Source organism: Colossoma macropomum, unplaced genomic scaffold, assembly GCF_904425465.1.
Source record: "Colossoma macropomum unplaced genomic scaffold, Colossoma_macropomum, whole genome shotgun sequence".
NCBI lineage: Eukaryota > Metazoa > Chordata > Actinopteri > Characiformes > Serrasalmidae > Colossoma > Colossoma macropomum.
Window position 1 is genome coordinate 31,586,038 of NW_023494807.1, and position 17,870 is coordinate 31,603,907.

General features: G+C 38.8%; 1 protein-coding gene across 2 annotated transcripts in view; it reads left to right on the top strand.

Annotated features, from left to right (window-relative positions):
• The first annotated feature begins 7,878 nt into the window (after positions 1 to 7,878).
• st3gal3b (ST3 beta-galactoside alpha-2,3-sialyltransferase 3b) overlaps positions 7,879 to 17,870 on the top strand; it is a 152,260-nt gene continuing 142,268 nt past the window's right edge. The window contains exon 1 of one of the 2 annotated variants that reach the window (XM_036555688.1): positions 7,879 to 8,094. The gene's annotated coding sequence lies outside the window, so the exon portion shown is untranslated. The remainder of the gene's footprint in view (positions 8,095 to 17,870) is intronic. The other variant, XM_036555693.1, reaches the window with a different exon arrangement.

A 17,870-nucleotide genomic window follows, 5' to 3' on the forward strand; every position in this document is an offset into this window, starting at 1 on the left:
TAACATTTGGGTCGCGACCCCTGGCTTATACCCTTAATGCATATGCATAAGCAAAGGTAAATAAAACCGTAACAGGAAAAAAACAAGGCAAATTTGAGACATTTGTAAATTACTTATAAATTGTACACTTTATTAATATACAGTCTGCATTAATTCATGTTTGTAAAAAAATACACCTTGACAAAAATGAATTTATAAATGGGTTTGGTTAATGTTTAATATAACTAATCTATTAAAAGGGCCTGTATCCACATATCCACATTTGTGTAGTTTTATGTACTGAAAACAGTTATAATTCAATTTTACATGACCATTTTCCAACTTCTCTGTATCCCTTAGAATAAAACAGGCTGTTTTTGTTGCTGTGCCTTTAAGACTGATATATGTAAATGAGCTCAGTTCTGACTGGCTGCCCTGTATTGTACCTCGTTCAAAAAGTCCACTCCTTATAACTTCAGCATGAGTGGGTGGAGCTAAAGGCTGAATAGGTGGATGCAAGTAAGTTCCTGTGACATCACAGAAACAACAAATGCAGAATTTTAGCTTAGTTTTCATATTTGGACTGTATGGAGTGGGGAGGGAATGGCAAGTTAAGTGAGCTGAGTGTGTTTACATGCAATTAATAATCCGATAACTGCAGAAAATCAGATTTTGTAAGTAATCCAATCAATATGCTTACATGGACTTGAGTAATCAGATCATGGGGAAACTCCAGGTCTACATGAGTCAGACAGGAATAGGATTTCTGGTTTACAACCAGCCAGTAAACTCACAGAAGAAGACGTGACGTAAACGTAATGTAAAACTCAAACTTCGTGCTGCAGCTTTTTTTAAAACATCGCACCACTTTACCTGAAAATATGAACAAACATCATCTAGAAGATGAAGAATATTTAAATCCATCATTTCATCAAGCATGTATTTGGTTTCAGCGTCGCTCCAAAAGTGTTTTGCTGCATTTCACCGCAACGCTGTTCGCTTATTTCTGGTACCGCTGTCTGTTTTCGCACATGCACAGACTGAGAAATCTGAAAGAAAATAACAGATAACTGCAGAAATCTGATTATGATCGGACGACTGAATGCATGTAAACGCACTCAATGTTGACATACTACCTCAAACTCTTATTTTAAAAAAAATGAATGCATCATATCGGCCCTTTAATAGTAACCATTACCATAGTGACTTGGTTTTGTGCTGCCTCTTTCATCTTTGGCCATTTTTTTTACCCTCATGCTGGGGTATTAAAAGTGCTAGCAAATGTTTTATTGGAAAAGAAGTGAGCACATGCTCTCATTAAAACATTGGTAAATACATACACTCCCACACTGAGCCTCCAAAACAAGACCATTCTCAGGCTGCAGAAAGATAAGAGGAAAAACACTCCACAGTTTATTAAAACTGGGCATCGCTATATCCAGTACTGCACTTCAATTCATTCCCCACCTACCACATAGTCCAAAGCTGTAATGCTGGAACAAACTGCCAAATCTTAGATGAGCACCAAATGTATTTTTAAATGTGCACTCTCAGAAATAAAGGTACTAAACTGTCTCTGGGCGGTTCCCCCTGTTGTCACTGTGGTGGGACCCTCAAGGGTTCATCTCAGTACCTTTAGTCAGGGAACATAACTGAACCATAATCCACTGAAATGATATGTTCTAAGCTGTACTGACTCCACACACCCCGTCTCGTCTCCAGGCTTTTATTTTACTGTTCTGTTTTAAAACATTCGGTTATGAAAAGGTACAAATACGAACTTTTCACCTGGAAAAACTTATTTAAGGTTCACAATCAGACCTTAAAACCACTGTTGGAGCTTTGAGGGAACATTTATACTGTTTGTACCTTGATGTACGAGAAATGTCTAACAGTGTAGGGTAAAAACATTTCTCTTTTTTATGTGCTTTTGACTATATACTCTTAATAAGCTAACTTTAATAAGCTGTTTTATTTCCCTTTAAAGTTTTTATTCTACATTGTGTACTTTGTACTTTTAATGATGTTCAAGCATTTATTTTTTACTGTTCTCATTTTTAAGCACTTTGTCCTTATTTTTCCTTTAGACTGTATGTTATTGTCTTCAACTTCTGCAAATGCCTTTCTGAGGTGCTAGATATCAGGATGTCACAAGCTCTATTGTTTAATATTATGCAATGCTGTGTTTGTGTGAAGCACTTTGATTTGCTGCTGTGTATAAAAGGTGTTGTACAAACACACTTGCCTTGCCTTATCATCTGGACTTACTGGGGATTTCCATCCTAAAATGTACTGTAATTTTTAAAGCGGTACCTGTGAGCTCAGGAGGCAGATGGTCTGTGCCTTACGTCATTAGTGATTGTTATCTGACTCTATATTATTCTTCTTAGTACATATGCTCATGTCCACTGACTCATCCCACAGTTTGAGATATCGACACCGTTCAAAGTCCAGAATGTTCAGTCTGATCGGGAATGGTGTGCTTACATGCAGCTTTTTGATCCGACATACAAAGATTGTACCTAAAACGTAAAATTACATTTTTTTTTCCTCATAAGGAATGAATGGGGTGCAGAAGTTGTGCAACCATGCTCTCAGGGGCAGGACCTGTCTTGTACCTTTAGTCAGGGAACATAACTGAACCATAATCCACTGAAATTATATTTTCTAAGCTGTACTGACTCCACACACCCCGTCTCGTCTCCAGGCTTTTATTTTACTGTTCTGTTTAAAACATTCGGTTATGAAAAGGTACAAATACGAACTTTTCACCTGGAAAAACTTATTTAAGGTTCACAATCAGACCTTAAAACCACTGTTGTACCTTTGAGGGAACATTTACACTGTTTGTACCTTGATGAATGAAAAATGATGACTGTTTGTCATTTTTCTTCATCCTTCTTTCTTCCCATACAGTCCTGTTCATTTTCACCCCCACACAAACCCTATTTTCTTTGCCTGACAAACCGCATTTACTCCCTAAAAGCATCTAATCCACAGCCATACTGACCTGCACTCCTCTATGTGTCGTTTTTTCATCCCTCATAGACTCCCATTCATTTTTAACCATGCCTAGCAACCACTTGGCAACACCCTAACAGCATTCAGTAAAACCCCATACATCATGGCAAGCTTCAAGAAACACCTCAGCAACCACCTGGGATACCATTGCAACCCCCTGCCAACCACCGAGCAACCATCTGGGAAACTGTAGCAACCCCTTAGAAACATCAAGCTTAAGTTGCGCAATCACTCTGCATTTTCTTAACGAAATGCACTTTTCTAGTTAATTCTATCATCGATTATTGAAAGTAAACTGACAGGACCTTTAGTGCGCCACACTAGAGAGGTGATATTATTACAGAAATTGGAAATGGAAACGTGAATTTTCATAGATTTTCTGAAATATGAGGTTCATAGTATGTAAACGGTCTAACAAGCATTCAGCAAACACACTATACATCATGACAAGCTTCTAGCAACACCTTAGCAACCACCTGGGATACTATGGCAATTGCCAGGCAACCACCAAGCAATCATCAGGGATACCAGAGCAACCCCTTGCTCTATAGAAACATCTTAGCAAACTTAAACTGCACAATCACTCTGCGTTTTCTTCACTAAATGCACTTTTCTAGTTAATTCTATCATCATTTATTGTTAAAAGTAGTTTACTTTCAATGATGGGACCTTTGGCAAACACTAGAGACATGACATTATTACAGAAATGAGAATCTGCCTCCATACTTGCCCCGTATCATGGAAAAATGAATTTTCCTAGATTTTCTTGAAATAAGAGGTTGATGTATGTAAACAATGTTTGACTCTACAGTCCATGCAGTCTAGATATGGAAACTGAGCCACAAAATCGGCCCATGTTGAATAAATTTGTGGCGTCATGAAAATCAACATGCTTACATTCTCCTATAACATGTCGTGATATAGAAATGAGAATCTGCCCGGAGCTCTTGCTCCCTTCTGGAAGGAGATACATAAAAATTTAGAAGCTATTTTTGGAAAGGAAATTCCTTTCAGATGTGATTCTATATATTTGAGTAATATTCCTTTCGAAATGTGGAACAGCAAGGATAAGAAATTGGCTCTCATACTTTTAGTAGCTGGTAAAAAGGCTATCACTAGAAAATGGTTAAAACCAGACCCACCTACTGTGAATGAATGGATGGATGGATGTAATACATGATATTTATATAATGGAAAAACTCTCCGCCTCCCTCAATATGCAAAAGGAATTGTTTAACCAGATATGGGCAAAGTGGATTGAGTATATAAAACCCATAAGGCCAGATCCTTTTTTTCCTGCTGGACTGAACAATATGTGAATATGTGAAGATGAGCTATGTAAGATCTTCAGAATGTAAGCTCCCCTTATTATGTTCTGCTGTAAATAGTTTTGTTTTAAAGGAACATATTCTCAAAATACTGGAAAAGCTGTGTCACAGACTGGACTTGATGCACTGAGGATTGTATACTCACCTTTCTATGTGTAAAGGTAGTATTGATGCAATTTGTCAATATATTTCTGTGAAATCAAACAGCTATTTCCTAATAAAAATATAATAGAAATGAGAATCTGCCTCTGTATTTTAAAGAGTGTAAAGTAGGCCTGTAGGGCCCATATCGTGGAAAACGTTGACAAAATTTGTACACTGCCATCCAGGCACTGACACAGGAATAGAGTGCCTACCCGCACATATCCAAGACATAGTTAGGGAATATTAAAAATGTTTACATTCTTTGGTACCTTTATATTTATTTATTAAACTGCACTATTCGTAAATGGAATTACTACCATCCAGAATGTGCAATACCCTCATGTGCAATACCAGATCTGCTACATTCTGTTATATCGCTGTTGTCGGAACAAAACCTTGTATCACAATTTCTGTCATTTCTCAATTTTTATCATAATTTCAAAACGTCTGTTGCTCTTTAAGATGTGTTTAAATTTCATGATGAATGGACCAAAAGAAACGACCCAAAATGACTTGGAAAAAAGTCTGGTTCCATTGACTTACATTAAAAGTGAAGCATGTTTTTTCCTTCTCCTGTAAAGTTATCTTTTTGGAGATATGAGGTTTTGTTCCAATAACAGCAAAATTCACCCCTTTTTATTTTACTTTTATATACAAATATAAATAATAATATTATATAGTCTGTTCTTTCAATATCCTCCTTTTTATATTCGCTTATATTTTAGTTTTATTATTAGTTGGTGTTTTTCTAATGCACTGCTTGGACTCCTGCTCAATTTCATTGTGCTCTGTGCAGTGACAATAAGGCATCCTATCTTTAGGTTTTAAAATGTACCATTCACTCTCTGGTCCATATAGTCTATATATCATCACTCTATATTAAAAAATAAATTCCATTTTTTTCTATTTTTGTTTTTTGAGCGCAGCAACTGCCCTTTACATTGAGTGAAAAATTCATGATGAACGGACCAATTGAAATGATAATAATGTCAAGATAAGGATGATATAATCTCTTTACCTTAACTTTCTGTAAAAATAAGGAATGTTTTGCCCTCTTTTTTAAAGTTACCATTTTGAGTATACCTAATTTTCTCTGAACAGCGACAATATGAAAACTAAAGTGCAAAAACAGCCTGCTTTGACTCGTATCTCCAAAATGATACTTTTACAGGAGAAGGAAAAAACCTACTTTACTTTTAATGTAAGTCAATGGAACCAGACAAGTAATTTTGGGCAGTTTCTTTTAGTCCATTCATCATGAAATTTACACACAATGTAAAGAGCAACAGGTATTTTCAAATTATGTCAAAAACTGAAAAATTACAAAAATGGAGATAGGAGGTTTTGTTCCGACAGCAGGAATATATGTGATTCTCCTATTCAGCTTACAGCAGTTTAGCCCCGCCCACTCAGGCTGAAGCTATAAAGAGTGTTTCAGCCTGGATTGCTTTTGAAAAAAGGCACAATACAGGATGATAATGTCAATCAGGACCAGGCCAATTTTCATATATCAGTAACTAAATCAGCCTATTAAATTCTAAGATAAAGAGAAGTTGGGAAATAGTCATGTATAAATGAATTGCAACATAAAAGCACACAAATGTTATAAGTGGAGCAAAGGAAATATAAAACAAAATACAAGAGAATTGTGTTATATGTCAGCATTATGTTGAACATTTTACTGCCGCATTACGTTTCAAGGTTTCCTTTTAAGTTAAACGATAAACCTTCCAGATATGACTTTATTTAGTCTACTGGAATGAATAACAGAGTTAGTTTACAGACAGAGCCATGCGGGGCCTTTGTGCACCCAGTTGGAAGACATATGGGTCATTCTCCATTTGGAGGGGAAACCATGTCACAAAGGTTTAAGGGCTTAAAAAGATGCTTAAAATATTAGGCACAGCTCCAACAGTCGGTTATGTACATTTACACAGTTGACCTAAGATTAAATAATACTTTTCTCTCATGATTTCTCTGATGTTTCTCTTTTTATCCTGTTTTGTAGTCGCATCTGTAAAACAGCTTGTCACAAAAACCAATTTTATGTTTACTTTTTACATCATAACGTAAAACTACATTTAAAAAATATGTATTTTATTATATAAATTCATTTGTCACAGAGGTTTTGGTCACTGCTGTTATCAGGACTCTTATTTTACATTTTAACACAGTGTTTTCAGCTCTATTTATCTGCCTCTTTGGGTCGAGGCTCATCAGAGAGGAAGCATCTTAAGGCGTGAGAAGGCGAGTCACACTCGCTCACTATATTTCATTAATTTATTAATAATTTTGTTCATCAGGCAGAGCGTGCAGCATCATCAAGGACTCCTCTCACCCCACCTGGGAGGAGATACAGAAGCATTCCGACCAGAACCAGTCAGCTCAGGTCCAGCTTCTTTCCCTCCACCATCACCCTGCTGAACGCCACACCGCTCCACTAATACTCATATCTGTATGTTACACACATATATTTATTTATTATTTACTATCCCTTTCATTTCCATACAACAGACTGTTCACTGTATATTGAATACAGCACATAACTGCTTACTCTAACAGTATGTAACATACCTTATTTATTGTGTATCTCTCTCTCTCTCTCTTTCTATATATATATATATATTATATATATATATATATATATATATATATACAGAGAGAGAGAGAGAGCGAGAGAGAGAGAAAGATCGATAGATATTATATTATATATCATATTCTTAGATATATTTGTATTTGTGTATAGATATGTTATATTTATGCCTATTATTGCACATTTGCACTGTCTGCTTTTGCACTATTGCTACTATATGCTCTTCTGGTAGATGCTAACTGCATTTCGTTGCCTTGTACTTGTACTGAGCAATGACAAAGTTGACTCTATCTATCTATAACCTCTATATGTCACCGGTGTTATGTGCTGGTAAGTGAAATTCTGTCAAAAATAATGCTATTTATCACTTTTATTACTGATTTTAAAATAGTTGCACAAGGTCACCTGACCACCAATGAGTCAGCCAGTTTACAGAATCCTCAGTTTTAGCCAGAATGTCACTGGAGTCACCGTCACTGGTGTTACACCATATTCATGCAACACTAGTGACTGAATTTATTTGGAACTAAGCTCTCATTTTTGCATATATATATATATATATATATATATATATATATATATGATATGTCCATTAACATCTCCTGTTAAGATAATTTAGTTTTGGGATGAAAGAAATACATTTGTTTTTTAATGTTTCCTTCTGAATTCCCACTCCAAATGGAGAATGACCCATATAACGCAATACAGCTGACCAGGACACAGCTGGTGTTGAAAAAGGGAGCATTCACTGGTTAAATTATGAGTGTTTAAGCCGTCCATGTGACAAGCAGGGTGAATAGGAGACTTTGCTTCTGGCTAGAGGGCCACCTACTCCACAGAGTGGGGGGAATGGCTGGCCAAGTCTGAGATATCTAACCAGCTCTAACTCAAGCCGAAACTAGTCCCGTTATCTCGCAGCTTTTGGCTCAAGATAGGGCAAAAATGGACGCTGTCGAACGGGGAGGAGTAACCATGCCGTTGGTGTAACTGTTTTTCATCATCTTCGAAGGCTGGAGACGGAGAAGACAGGTAAATAAACCCGAGAAAACGTAAACGTGGTGTTTTTAACGCTGCTGTGATGGTTATGCTGATGTAGCTCCAGCTCATTTCTTGCTCTAACATTTTCTTGATGGCTTCTTGGTTTTCTCGATTTTGAACCTCTGCCACTTTTTCTAGCCTGGACATCAACACGTACGATATCTGTAACCATTTATTAGCCCATTTTGAAGCCGAAGTTGAAGCGAGTATCGCTTTATTTTCGTTGTTTTGCTCAGTTGTCCAGTAAGCTAACTGGCTAACTCACAGTTAACCACGACGACACTGAAAAAGGGGGGTTGCTGGCCTCTTGTCCTCCCTGGCTTTGGAGCCTTATTAGTCGGCGAGGGAGGCTCGGACCAAGCCCGCATTTAGATGTTTAGTTAGACCTCGACCCCACCTTTAAAACGAGCCATGTCTCGACAATCTGGAGCTTGCGGTTAACGAGATGTGGAGGGGGATATTGGCTAAAATCATGACCGCGTGAGGCGTTCCCCAGGGCGGGCTTGTAGAGAGAGGGGCTCCCGCGCCCTGGATGTCCCAGTTCCAGAAACACTGGAGCTTAGTTTTTTTAGGAAAAACGTCAATAAATGGCGGTTTTGTTTCGCTAGTTCAGCTTTTCTAGTCTAACTTGCCTTGTATCTTTTATCACCTTTGAGAATAAGCTTCTGAAATGTTTTCCCAGCCCTTTTTTTTGTTTAAGAGCTGGAAATTTTTTTGATTTTTGTAATAGTTACACACAATTCCCGATTAATGCAACGTTATTTTAACCCAAACCGACGTCAAACGCCTCAAATAAGATAAAATTAGTAGCCTGTCTGTGTAAAAGCTCTTAAAACAAAGTAAAGTAACTGTTAACTCCCATCTCTGAAGTCGCCCAGCCTGCAGTGTATTGCGTTTGAGGGAGCTAAGCTGGCTGTAGTCTCATTTAATGGGTTTTCCCCTAAATTAGCCTATTTTAAGTCTTATTAAAGTGTGATATTTACGACCCAGGCTACGTTAGATGTCACTGTAATCCTCTAAGGATGATAAATGTGCTGTATGTCACTGTTATTCAGAGTAGATATCAACAAGTTGCATGGCAAAATGGTTGATTAGATAAACTCCATGTTTATTCACTTTGGTAACTTGCAGAAGTGTAAAAACCACAATAACGGTCAAAAATATACTGGTATCAAGACTCCTCACTGTAAAAGATAACGTCTTATCATCTCTGGCCTTTCCTCACTCCCACTCTGGACCTTACCAGGGCGTTAAGGGTTCTAGCCTACATCTGGTCTTCTTCATTTATTCTATGGTCTTGTGTTTACAGTTAACTGTACGGGAGAGATGAGGTTCTTTAGTAAAGGCAGTGGCTTTAAATAAACCATTTGCATGCTTAAATGGTTATTTGTGTGGTAAAATGGTTCTTCAGACTGTATATGGTTCTATATAGAACCTTTTTTGAAAATTGGTTCAATACAACACCAAAAAGGTTCTTCTGATGTTTCAAGCTTGACATTATAATACTAGAACCCGCTTTTGGTGCTGTATAGAACCCTTTACCATATACAACACAAGCTCCATCAACATGAAGAACCATTTCACCATGCAAAGAACCATTTAATGCAGATGGTCCAATAAAGAATGAAGAATAATGAACTCATAGTTCTAAGTAGAACCATTGCTTTTACTAAAGAACGCTTGAAGAATATTGGTAACTTAACAGTAGAAAAACTGAGGGAAAAAACATACTTAACTTTTAATGTAAGTCAGTGGAACCAGATTTTTTGTCCAAGTAATTTTGGGCCAGTCATTTTTGGACAATGTTTTGTCCTTCTAGGTTACCGTTTTGGAGATACTAGGTTTTTGTTTTGTGTGATGACAGTGATACACATATACACAGATCGGGCATAACATTCTGACCACCTCCTTGTTTCTACGCTCATTGTCCATTTTATCAGCTCCACTTACTATATAGGTGCACTTTGTAGTTCTACAGTTACAGACTGTAGTCCATCTGTTTCTCTGATACTTTGTTAGCCCCCTTTTACCCTGTTCTTCAGTTTTTAAACACTGTGTCCACTCACTGTCCACTCTATTAGATACTCCTACCTTGTAGATGTAAAGTCAGAGACGATAGCTCATCTGCTGCTGCACAGTTTGTGTTGGTCATCCTCTAGTCCTTCATCAGTGGTCACAGGACGCTGCCTGCAGGACGCTCTTGGCTGGATATTTTTGGTTGGTGGACATTTCTCAGTCCAGCAGTGACACTGAGGTGTTTAAAAACTCCAGCAGCGCTGCTGTGTCTGATCCACTCAGACCAGCACAACACACACTAACACACCACCACCACGTCAGTGTTCCTGCAGTGCTGAGAATGATCCACCACCCAAATAGTACCTGCTCTGTGAGGGTCCATGGGGGTCCTGACCACTGAAGAACAGGGTAAAAGGGGGCTAACAAAGTATGCAGAGAAACAGATGGACTACAGTCTGTAACTGTAGAACTACAAAGTGCACCTATATAGTAAGTGGAGCTGATAAAATGGACAATGAGCGTAGAAACAAGGAGGTGGTCATAATGTTATGCCTGACGTGTATAATTATATATGTATATATTTATGTGTGTGTACAGAGTATGTATATCATCAGAACCCAGGTAATAATGGACATCACTAACTAGGACTCCCTAAATATTATACAAATAAATAATACAAGACTACATTTTCCATCTTCTAAATTCTGTTTATCTACCTTTCATCATTCTCGACAAATTAGCTTCCTGCTAATAAGCTGAAATGTGCGGTTGTGGAGTAGAAGCATCATAATAGAATCATGCTGTACATTTATAAGCAACATATTTATTTTATTCTTTTAACTGGTAGAGCTGGAATAAATAATGGAGTTGAGTTAGTGTCCTGCCTATCATGCACTCATTTTGCAGCACAGGAAAAAACAGTGTAAAATGTCTACTAGCAGTATCAGAGCTCTGTCAGAACAAGACAGGATGTGCATGGCCTTCGAGGATTACACTCTAGAGAGGTGCAGTAACTTAATTACTTAAAATTTGACCTTAACCCTCTACTGCACGCATTATGAGAGCAATTAAAAAAATTGACTCACTTTTCTTGCATAAATCGACCTGATTATTATTTAAAAATGTTTTTGAATTTAACAATGTATACAGGGGTCCTTTTGGGCTATGTTGCCCTACAATGTTGCTTCTAGGCAACAAACATACTTCTGCAAATTCTCATAAAAAAAAATACTGAAATGTTAAAGAGGTATAAAAGTGTCCACTAAGAGAGAGTGTGGCCAGATACATGCTTTTTATTGACTTACTTGAACTTTTCCCTTTATTATTAAACCTGTGATTGTCGTTAAATATGTATAATGTTAGTGTAAAGAGAGGAAAATGGGTTTGTTGCCTATAGGCAACGTCATGCAATAGAGGGTTAATAGGTACATTTAGAATGAAAAAATATCACAGTATAATACATTCCTGCTTTTTTGTATGACTTTTCCATTTCTTGTGCATCCTACACTCTAAAAAGTGCTGTTAAATAACAACACGCTTAACTGTGTTACCTGTTTTAACACTTTGCTTTATTGTTTTCTGGTTTAACTGTGTGTTAAAAGTAACATAAAATGTTTGCTCTCTAACTGAACACACTGATGTGTCTAGTTAGAGACTGAATGTGTTGTTTTTTTTACATCTATTTTAAGAGTCTAAGCTTTTTCCACACAGAAACCTAAATACAACTTGTCAACTAACAGGTCTTGAGGTTTGTGCTCTGGAGTGTTGAGGTCCCAATCAATTATAACACAAGCTGTTCTGTTTCTGTGTTAACAGCTTCAAAAAGTGTTCAGTATCTGAAAGAATTCTGTTAATAGGTTTAAAGATTAGAGGCTTAAAGCTACTTTAGTTCAGCACTGTGTCTGTAGCCTTTCTTCTTACAGCTGCAGTAAATAACAGAGCTTTTCTCTTTGCCCCATGCAGCACTGTGCAGAAGTCAGAATCCACATTTCCAGTCAAAACGGCTATTAAGTTATTCATTTTTCAGCTTCAGGAAAAAAGCAGAAAACCTATTTAACCAAAAATACACAGAAGCATTAAGAACTAAGTCTAATATCAGCTGTGTGAGTGTTCAGTGTTCAGTGCGTCACACTTTACCTTTATTCCAGCTTCCATTCTTTTCAGGAGACTCGCTTTCAGTTTCTCAAAGAATCTGCAGACACACCTCCAAAGTTCAGTCTTAGAAGTTGGTTCAGCACAGGGGTCGCCAACATGCGGTGCTGGAGCCTCATGCGGCTCTTTTCCTGTCCTGTTGTGGCTCCACAGCTGAATTAGGTTTGTAGGTAAAAATAAAATAATCCTCCTTTACAGTAAAATAAAGCTCTGCTGATCGTTCAACACAGTTTAACAATAAATGGTCTTAAACTCTGGAGTTAATGTAGAACTGCTGATTCACCCTTTAACCCTGAAGATCAGCGCAGACTGGTCACCATAGCAACACAGAGAACAATCTCGCCTAGCTAGTAGCAAACGAAACGGCAAAGAGAGAGATTTAAGATAAACATCGATAATTTGGAGACGAATGGACTTATTTGTGTTTATAATCACTCCAGCTGGTTTCCTGATATGTTTAATCTGCAACGAGAAAAAGTTGCGAGGCTGAAATCGCTTCTCATTCGCCAGCTTCTTGTTCGAATTTAATATACCTTAAATGGTGCAGCAGTTACATTCTGGCACCTCAGGCACCATTTAAAGTGGAACGGGAAAATTTGAACAGGAAGCTGGTGAATGAGAAGCGACTTCAGCCTCGTAAAAAGTTGAGCGTTGAGAGACATTTTACAAAAAACTGTTCTACTTTTGTGGAAAAGTTTCCTGCCAGAGATGCGAGAAAGGCGGCTATAGCTGAGCTAAAGCTTAAAACAGAGCAAAGTAAGTCTGAGTTTTCGTTTATATTTTTATCCTATATTAGTACATCAGCACATACTGAGACACATTTACAGCCAAGATGGTAAAATGGACATAAAATGTTGGGCTCCCAAAGTGGTTTGATTTTTTGTTTAAAGGACAAAATGGCTCTTCTTAACATTTGGGCAGCGACCCCTGAACTAGCGTTGGATTACTTCAGAAAAACACATTCAGTGGTGTTGAGGTCTGGACTCTGGGGTGGTCAGTCCATCGTTCAGCTTCTTTGTTTGATGTGTCCGTCTCCTTTTCTCAGTGAGGTTCTTCTTGATCAGCTACACATCCTTTCAGACCCACAGCGCTGAGTCGTCTTCTCACAGTGGAAGGATGGACAGAAACACCTGTGGATGTTTTCAGATCTGAAGCAGCTTGATTTTCTCCTCTCTCTCAGAGATGAAAGCTTTAAGTGCTGTTTATCTGATGGGGGCAGTTTTGGGGTCGACCAGGCTTTCCAGGTGGTTGTTAGGAGCCCCATTTTCTCTGTATTTTCAGTTGTAATCAGTTTCTGAACTCTTGTCTTTCTCCTTCCTTATACAAGTGGATTATCTTGTATCTAATCTCCTCAGAAACATCTCATGAACATTGAAGAACTTGTAGTTAACGTCTGTTTTGACTGGAAATTGAATAAACGAAAGGATGTTCTGACTTTAGCACAGTACTGTATAGGGACACGTCATCTGAGGTAGCCAACAAGTCTCAGGTTGCACCTGCTGGACGGAGACAGAGGGATTTCCAGCAGCTGTGGCTCAGTTTGAAACAAGGTCGGACGGAGATAAGCGTAAATTAGAGCCTCTGCAGCAGCTTAAATTTGTTATTTATTAATTCACACGTTCTTGCTGCTTCTTTGAGCTCGTTGTTTGGTGTGTTTTCTCACAGTACTTGCCCATGACAGCTCTCCCGTATGCCCTGTTTTATAAGCAACACGCCGTCCTACAGATGTCTTAGTTTATTACTATACAGTGACTGAATTGTGGTTTGATTGTGTAATTTCTGTAATAAAACAGATTGTTCCAGTTTTAATATGGCTGCATATCACCTGTATTATTGCGTCCTGGGCCGTATTACAGGAGCTTCCCATTTTTAATCTTTAAATTAAAACCTGACATTGTCACGTATGTCCTGTCTCACAACAGCTTATCTTGAACTACTCATTTAAGGTTGTTATTCAACTGGCATGTTTGGCACCAAGCAACTGACAACACAGGCACAGCTATGATAAATAACAGAGAAATAGCATGAAGGGAAATGTAAGTCAGTTAGCCAGACAGATAAAACAAAACTAAACTGCAATAAAATGGAAGCTGATTGATAAAAAAGTTAAGAATATTAAATTTTAAATTAAAATAAGTGTACAGTTGCCTAAAAAGGTGACATTCTATGGTTTAGTAGAAAGGCTAATGGTAGAAGTGGACATTTTGTCAGGTTATGATGCTTCCATCACACTTGTTTCTTATCCAGAGGTAGGATAACGTAATAAACTTAGGAAAATGTTATTCTGTCATAGTTACTGTCCTAAATTCAATCTTCTCAACCCTGTCTTATCTGTGATGACTCAACTGATACGATTCCACGATTGGGATTTTTCAGTAATACATACCAAGTTGCTTGGCAACCATAACCATAACAAATGACAATCAATCTTTGAATCAAGGCTAACTCAATGATAATGCGCCAATGAGTGTGTCTACATGCACTAAATAATCCAATAACTGCAGAAAATCTAATTTGGTCAGTAATCTGATCAATGCGTTTACATGTACTTGAGTAATCAGATAATGGGGAAACTCAGTAATCGGATTCTGCTTTGCAACCAGCCAATAAACCACTCGTGCCACAGCTTTTTTTAAAACACTGAGCCACTTTACCTGAAAATATGAACATGCATCGTCTACAAGATGAAGAATATTTAGATCTGTCATTTCGTCAAGTATTTGGTTTCAGCGTCGCTCCGAAAGTGTTTTGCTGCGTCTCGCTGCAACGCTGCCCGCTTATTTCCGGTACCGCGGCCTGTTTTCGCACATGCACAGAGTGAGACATCTGAAAAAAAAATCAGAGTAAGAGTTCACATGCACTGAGAAATCTGATTACGGAGCTAAAACCCAGCTCTCTTTATCAGATTTCTTAATCAGATTTCTAGATCTTACTCCGATCTAAGAAATAAGAGTGTGCTGTTTACACAACCATTTGAATAATCAGATAACTGCAGAAATCTGATTATGATCAGATTGAGTGCAGTGATTGGCTTCATTGAATTACCGTTCCAGTCCGAAGTTGATTCATCACTTTTGCACCCTGAATTAAAACTGAAGCAACATTGAAAACTTACTAAAATTCGTCAGAACGGCAGTGATATGGTAATTATATCAATTTTCGATCTTTTAAAAATCCTGTTACTACAGTAAAATACCGTTAAATACATCCACCATTAATCTGTCGCAGGGATTATGATGTTAAAATCCAAGTAAAACAAATTTGGCCCATAAATAAAATGGAAAACTTTAAATTAGTTTTAGACAGAACGCTTCTTTATTCAGTAACAAGATGACAGCAAAAAAGAAACCTTTACCCAGGAGGCTTGTGTTATATTGATTTTACCCTGCTTGTGATTTAAGATCTTGAAATTGTTTAAAAAAAGCAATGTTATCGTCTAGAAAACAAAAACCTTGATGCATGAAAAGTAAAACCTAAAAAAAGGAATTTTAATAAGCAATTTTCAAGCTTTTTATTGTTATCTGTGAGGTGTAATAATAATAATAAAATTACAGTGATGCTGAACCCTTTTACCACTATACAGACACACTGAGGGAGGTCAGGCTCGATTTGGGTGGTCTGAAGTCGCCTCTTGCGCTGCCAACTGAGAAAATGCCGACTAATGCTCTCTGTTTTTGCAGAGTTTGTCAGTCCTAGATTTAAGTTGTGTCCTCGTGACCTCAGTCGGGTCCATCTGAGATTTTTTTTTTTTGGGGACTTCCTTAGTGCTGGAGTTGTCATTGGAGAGGCGACTTTCCTCCAGTTTCCTCTCCTCCAGGAAGCTCGTAGGTCAGCAGCTATTGTCAGTCACATGCGTTTCTGGGAAAGAGCTGGTCTTGAGGTAATTTGACACTAATTTCCAATCGCTGCTGATGAAGTGTGCAGTAACAGACGTGTATGACTGTAAATTAGTACTTAAAGTTAATGAAAAATAATCATTTTGATCAGCCTTAGATGACTCCACCCAGTATTACCATCTTTTGTGATGACTTATTACAGTTTTTACATGTCACATTGTTCGGATTGAGTGGTTGACCCCTTACATCGGCTGTAAAGGTAAAAAGTTGTCAGATTTTAAAAGGTATTTTAACAAGCTGCTCTTTAGTTAAAGGAAAACTAACAGGAAAAACCTGAACTGAAAGTTTAATCTCATACATTTTTACCATTCAAAACTGGGCTGTCATACTTACGAGAGCGTTTTAGGGCCACTGTTAATAAAAATAAAAATAGTAGACTTTGAGAATAAAGTCGTACTATTTCGAGAAAAAAGTCATAGAATTACGACATTAAAGTGGCATTAATACCAGGAAAGGTCGCAATATTGTGGCCAAAGGCTTTTCAAAGGGAAAGCAGCACCTCTTTGTGTTAAATGAGGGGCGTTGAGGAGTTGGTGGGGTTATATTTTCATATCAGTTTCACCCATAAAAAAATACTCATTCTCCCTGTCTCTCCTGCACATCAGCACCAGCCTGTTATTAGTATAAGAACCGGCTGAAACGGCTGAGCAGGAAACTGTGTTTATCTAGAATAAAGAGCCAGACGGACTCGGAGGAAACTGTCTGTCTGTGTTGTTGAAGGAGAATCTCAGGCAGGGTCGTCTACACGCCTATCGGGGCTCCATCTCCACCCATTCAAAGAGGGCATGAAGTTTCACAGACAGTGAGAATGATGATCAAAATGATCCACAATGAAACAGGAGTGAGTGGAGCTCCGGCGCCAGTACTGCAACCGAGACCTCAATGCGTTATGGCAGCCCCCCTACAGTACAGCAACCGAGACCCCAACGCGTTATGGCAGCCCTACAGTACAGCAACCGAGACCCCAACGCGTTATGGCAGCCCTACAGTACAGCAACCGAGACCCCAATGCGTTATGGCAGCCCCCCTACAGTACAGCAACCGAGACCCCAACGCGTTATGGCAGCCCCCTACAGTACAGCAACCGAGACCCCAATGCGTTATGGCAGCCCCCTACAGTACAGCAACCGAGACCCCAATGCGTTATGGCAGCCCCCCTACAGTACAGCAACCGAGACCCCAATGCGTTATGGCAGCCCCCCTACAGTACAGCAACCGAGACCCCAATGCGTTATGGCAGCCCTACAGTACAGCAACCGAGACCCCAATGCGTTATGGCAGCCCCCCTACAGTACAGCAACCGAGACCCCAATGCGTTATGGCAGCCCTACAGTACAGCAACCGAGACCCCAATGCGTTATGGCAGCCCCCCTACAGTACAGCAACAGAGATCCCAACGCGTTATGGCAGCCCCCCTACAGTACAGCAACCGAGACCCCAACGCGTTATGGCAGCCCCCCTACAGTACAGCAACCGAGACCCCAATGCGTTATGGCAGCCCTACAGTACAGCAACCGAGACCCCAACGCGTTATGGCAGCCCCCCTACAGTACAGCAACAGAGATCCCAACGCGTTATGGCAGCCCCCCTACAGTACAGCAACCGAGACCCCAATGCGTTATGGCAGCCCCCCTACAGTACAGCAACCGAGACCCCAATGCGTTATGGCAGCCCCCCTACAGTACAGCAACCAAGATCCCAACG